This window comes from Chrysochloris asiatica, unplaced genomic scaffold, assembly GCF_000296735.1.
Source record: "Chrysochloris asiatica unplaced genomic scaffold, ChrAsi1.0 scaffold00055, whole genome shotgun sequence".
In the NCBI taxonomy this organism is placed as follows: domain Eukaryota; kingdom Metazoa; phylum Chordata; class Mammalia; order Afrosoricida; family Chrysochloridae; genus Chrysochloris; species Chrysochloris asiatica.
The window spans coordinates 6,071,288-6,077,287 of NW_006408573.1; the positions used below are offsets into that span (position 1 = coordinate 6,071,288).

Consider the following 6,000-nt stretch of genomic DNA (forward strand, 5'->3'; position numbering starts at 1 on the left):
TTTTAAGAGCGCTCAGGAGCCATGGATGAGCCGACAGTGACAAGAAGCCAGCTACATCAGGTGTGATTCTGTCTGCTTATTGTCTGTGATTCCAGGGGCTGCCTTTGAAAAGCCTCTTACTTGATTGTTGTTGTTGTTGTTAAGGACCGTGGAGTCAGTTCCGACTCATAGTGACCCTGCACAGGGTTTCCGAGGCTGTAAATCTTTACGGGAGCAGAAAGCCTCATCTTTTTCCCGTGGAACCGCTGGTAGTTTCGAACTGTTGTAGACCAGGAAAATGGGCGAGCAACTGGAGAAAATTAATGCTCTACACTGCATCTCCTGGGTTGTGGATTCTGCAAATGTGTGTTAAGGGTTTCTACTTGCCAGGCCTGAACCATTTTTGGGGCTGCAGCTATGAACCTGACATGGTCCTTGCCCTTGAGGAGCTTATTATTTGGGGGACAGATAAAAATCATGCTGTTTTCCATAGGAAATGTGATTTACTATTTGCTATTACTTCCTTTGTGTCAGAAATGGGGCAAACATGCTGCCAATTCCAACTCACAGTGACCCTATAGGATAGAGTAGAACTACTGCATAGGGTTTCCGAGGCTATAAATCCTTACGGAAGCAGACTGCTTTATCTTTCTTCTGCAGAGTATCTGGTGAGTTCAAACCACCAACCTTTTGGTTAGCAGCCCAACACTTAACCCACCAGTGCTCCTGAAATTTGATTAGACTTTGCTTAATCCTCACAACCACAAGGTGACATGGGGACTGTGATCTCCATATCATAGTTGAGGAACAGAGGCACAGAGAAGGCAAGTGACTTGCTCGGTGGCATAGCTAGTGAGTAATGAGCCAGGAATCAAAGCTAGCGAGGCTGTCTCCAGAGGACAGGCTCCTGTCCCTGATGGAAGGGCCTTGAAGGAAGCTGTTCCGTGTGCCCATGGTAGTTCTGGACAATTAGGAGATACAGACAATTGCCAGTCCTCTCCTCAGGCTTCATCCCTTGAACTTGAGAAAGATCAAAGTGCTGGTGTTGGGTGAGGGTGTCTGTTTGGGACATTTAATAGATGTCACAAGAGTAAGGCTAAGGACTAGGCTCCTTTTCCAACTCCACTTGAGACCTGCGTTTTGGCTTTTCTCTGGAGCTGTGGAAATTCTTTTGTAGGCCTCCCCACAATGTTATTTTTTAAAATACTGGTTGGTTTTGGTTTCATTGGCATTGGTAAAGTCAAGTCAGAGGAACCCTGGCAGACATTTAAAAAAAACACCATTCTTTTCTTTTTTGTTATTGAGAATATCCATACACCAATTCAGCAGTTTCCCTAGGTACAATGAATGCAGTGATGTGATTTACGTTGTTTTGAATTGTGGGATCATTCTTACCCTCCTTTTCTGAATTGTTCTCTCCATTAACATAGACTCATTGTCCCAATGGTTCCTGATCTCTCAAGTTGCTGCTGTCGATATATATAGTTCTTAAAAGAGCTCAATGGTCCAAGCAGACATTCATTACTAGTGAAGCTAAACTGTTCTTTGGTCTCAAGAAGACTTCAGGGGGTTATTTTTGGTTTAAGGCTTAAAGATAATATCAGGGCAATGGTTTCAGGCCTCTGTGATTATAGAAGGTCTGAAGTACACGAGAGTTTGGAATTCTGTTCTTCTGGCAGGGATTTTTAATGATGGGGCCTGCAACTAAGTACAGCCAACTTCCCCCCCCCATGCTGTTCCCCAGCACTCCACCCAGCCTGTAGACATTGCTGCTAATGTGCCCTCCGTGTGGACTCCTCAGCCACTGCCCCCAGCTGCCCTCGATCTGGAGCTTGCCAGCTCTGAGCCCGTGTGCAAGGATGCCACTGAAGCACAAGGACCGAGATGCCAGCTGAGTTGCTATAGTTATGATTTAATTGCATCAGTTTTATAGCCTATTAGAACAAAAAGGGAAAATGTTTTCCTGGTAACAAATGATCAGTCATGCTCTGTCTTGTAAATTTCCATTCTTCCTCATCTCTTTCTACCTTAAAGTCATTATGTTAGGGGGGAGGAGAGTGGGGCACTGAAAGAATGGGTGTAGGGTGAGGCAAGTGCTTAAAAAGAACCCAAAGGCCTGCTGACTGTATTTTTCCATCTTCTTGATAGGCAGGGATATAAAGTGTGATGTGAATATTTTAGTACAAGATGAGGACAGAAGAGAGAAATGAGTAGGAAAAAAAAAATTTCGTACATGAAATAAGTTGGAAAGAAAATTCGGTCTTAAAGATTTTAGTTAAGATTGTTATTATTCTTAAGTGCCATTGAGTTGGCTCTTCCTCACAGCGACTCTGTATAGGCTTTCTGAGGAATGACTGGTGAATTTGAACTGTGGACCTAGCAGTTCAAACCAACGTTGCAATATAATGTGTTATCCTATGGTGCCACACCAGTTAATCTATGGTTAAGATTGTTGATGTTGTTAGGTGCCGTTGAATCAGTACTGACTCGTAGTGACCCTATGCACAACAGAAACAAAACACTGCTTGGTCTTGTGCCATCCTCACAATTGTTGCTACGTTTAAGTTCATTGCTGCTGCCATGGTGCAATCCATCTTGTTGGAGGTCTTCTTCTTTTTCTCCAACATGATAACCTTCCCCAGGAACTGGTCCCTCCTGATAATATGTCTGAATCACGAGAGACAAGTCTGGCCATCCTGGCTTCCAAGGGGCATTCTGACTGTACTCCTCCCAACACAGATTGGTTTCTTCTTTTGGCAGTCCATTGTACTCTTAATATTCTTCACCAACACCAAGTCAGATGCATCAATTTTTCTGTGGTCTTCCTTATTCCATAGAAGAATGCTCTCCAACTTTCACCTGAATATGAGGTTATTGAAAATACTATGGCTTAGGTCAGGCACACTTTAGTCCTCAAACTGACATCTTTCTTCGCCTTAAACACTTGAAAGAGGTCTTGTGTAACAGATTTGCCTAATGCAGTATGTCCTTTGATTTCTTGACTGTTGCTTCCATGACTGTTGATGGTTTATTCCAGCAAAATGAAGTCTTTGATAACTTCAATCTTTTCTCCATTTATCTTGATGTTGTTTATTAGTCTAGTGGTGAAGATTTTTGTTTTCTTTACGTTGAGGTGCAACCTAAACCGAAGGCTGTGGTCTATGATCTTCACCAGTAAGTATTTTAAGTCCTCTTTGCTTTCAGCAAACAAGATTGTATCACTTTTCATTTCACAGGTTGTTAATGAGTATTCCTCCAATCCTGACACCACATTCTTCTTCATATAATCCAGTTTCTTGAATTATTCGCTCAGCATACAGCTTGAATAAGTATGGTGAAAGAATGCAACCTTAGCACACACCTTTCTTAATTTTAAACCATTCGGTTTTCCTTTGTTCTGTTGACTATGTAGACAATGCCTCTTCGTCTTTGTAGAGGTTCCTCATGAGCACAACTAAGTGTTCCAGAATACTCATTCTCATAGCTTGTCATGATCCACACAGTTGAAAGACTTTGCATAGTCAATAAAGCACAAGCAAACATCTTTCTGGTATTTTCTGCATTCAGCCAAGATCCATCAGATGTCAGCATTTATAACCCTTGTTCCACATCTGGCTTGAACTTCTAGAAGTTCTCTGTCAGTGTGTGGTTGCAGTCTTTATTTTTTTTTTAAAGTTTTTACTGTGAACTGATTGAGAGTGTACATGGGAGAACAGTGGTTTACACCATTGTTTCATTGCAATGATTACAATCTCTTCAGTGCATCATCCTTCAACAGTATTTGCTTCTATTCCCTCTGTTTTTTGGGGAGTGGGATGGGGTGGGGTGGTGAGGATGTACACAAAACACTCAAGAATATATAATAATTTAAATAGCCAAAGGGCACATTCTGCAAGCCTGCCTCCTGGCCACCAACACTCAGTCTTTCTCTTTCCATGAGTCTAGAGTCCTCAGCTGCTCTCTCTCTCCAGGCCCTTATCTGGTTGCAGCCATTTTTGTATTATCTTTAGCAAACTTTTATTTGCATGCGATATTAATGATACTGTCCGATGATTTCCACATTGCATTGGGTCACCTCTCTTTGGAACGGGCACAAATATGGATCTCTTCCAGTCAGTTGGCCAGGTAGTTGTCTTCCAAATTTCTTGGCATAGATGAGTGAATGCCTCCAGTGCTGTCTGTTTGTTGATAGATTTCAATTTATATTCTATTAATTCCTGGTACCTTGCTCTTTGCCAATGCCTTCAATGCACCTTGGACTTGTTCCTTCATTATCATTGGCTCTTGATCATATGCTACCTCTTGATGTGGTTGGACATAGGCCATTTCTTTTTTTAAAAAGTTTTTATTATCAATTGAGTGAAAGTTTATGGAACAGATTATCAATTTTACATTCAATAAATCATATTTTATGTCATTGCAATGATTATAATCCCCTCCATGTACCATCAGTTAACATCCCTTTCATTTTGATGTACACATATAAAACAGAAAGTACATATATTTGTTTAAATGTCCAAAAGGCACACTTTGCAAGCCAGCTTCCAGTCCACAGGCACACAGCTTTTCTCAGTCCATGGGCCTAGAGTCCTCAGCTGCTCTCTCTCTCTCTCCCCCATTGCCTCTGCCACTGTCTCTGTTGTTGACGCTTTTCTGGTTAGGATCTCATGCTCCACTCATGCTCTTTCCTCTTGTTGGTCCTAAGGTCCTCTGTTCCTGAAATAAAAGATTAACTACTCCCCCCCCCCCCCCCCGTTTAGTTACAAATCTCTTCTACATTTACAATTGTGATGATCGCAAATAGTCATGATAACAGTTACTCACAATTGAGCCATAAAATCCTATCCTCATCCTCCCCCATTCCCTTTCACCAGACCCATCTGGAGAAAAGGAAAACTATTCAGGAGGCATTATATCTTGTCCCTCTCGTTTTGAAACTAAACACACTCTTGAAAGTTTGTAAGCTAGCCACTTCGTGCCTTTCTAGCCACCCATTTTTGATAGCCAGTGTCTTAAGTTGCCAATCCTTGTCAACCCAGTATACTGATGGGGCAAACTTTATCCTTGATATGAAGAATCTTTCCTTTTTGGTTGGAATTTTGAGCCACTACATTCATGAGCAAAGGTCCAGTTCATCAAATTGTTAGCAATTTACATTTGTTCCCTGTGTGGAACTTCTTTATCTTCATCGGATCGAGTTCTGATCAGCTAGCCATCCAAGATAGGTCAAATGGGTACTATCTGCAAATTGGTAAGTTGTCACACTCCTCCCCTGACTTTAGACCAGTTGACTGTTTCACTCTCCACTCTAGCTCCCAGTGGCTAGGTCAGTGTCCATTGTCCCAGGAGTTCACACACCTCCCTAAATTTCAGACCAGCTAGCCCTTTCTCAAGGTCAATGGGTGTATATGGAACATGGCCAGACTCAGCTCATGTCTTCATTGCTGCATTTCCCCCACTTCTATTTACAGGTAGACTAGGGCAGTCACCAATGAGCATACAAGACTGCTCAGTATGCTCCCTTTGAGTTTCAGTCTTAGAAGGGGGCTGACTTTTCTTGCCTTGATGATTCCAAGGCAAACAGTTTGCCGGATGTTCTAACAGCCAAGCAGTCTGCTTTTTTTCTGCTGGTCTTTCTTTAAAGAAATATCTTCCATTCCTCTAGCTGTTCTAGGTTGGTCTACGTGTCTTTTTCAGTGGGAGTGTCCCACCTCAGAAGGTTCTGAGTAGGGCTCAGGATTCCACCTAGGCCCCATACTCCACAAAGGCTTAATAAGAAGCCTGTTTCCTTGTGCAAATTCTAATTCTCCTTTTAGCTAATCCAATCAGTTACAGGCTGAAGACAGACTTACGCGCTTTCTGTAATCATATTTCCCAATATTCCTTTCTATCCCATTTAAATGTCTATTTTACAGTAGTAGTCTGCTTGTCCTTTCTAGTGGGAATGTCTCACCTCACAAGGTTGTGGATGGGACTCACTCATCTGTTTTTGTTACAAAACTTCTACCTTACAATTGTGAC

General features: G+C 42.1%; 1 protein-coding gene across 2 annotated transcripts in view; it reads left to right on the top strand.

The window, feature by feature from the left end:
* Positions 1 to 6,000, top strand: part of NUP93 (nucleoporin 93kDa) — a 133,229-nt gene that overhangs the window by 28,979 nt on the left and 98,250 nt on the right. The gene's annotated exons all lie outside the window — the stretch shown is intronic.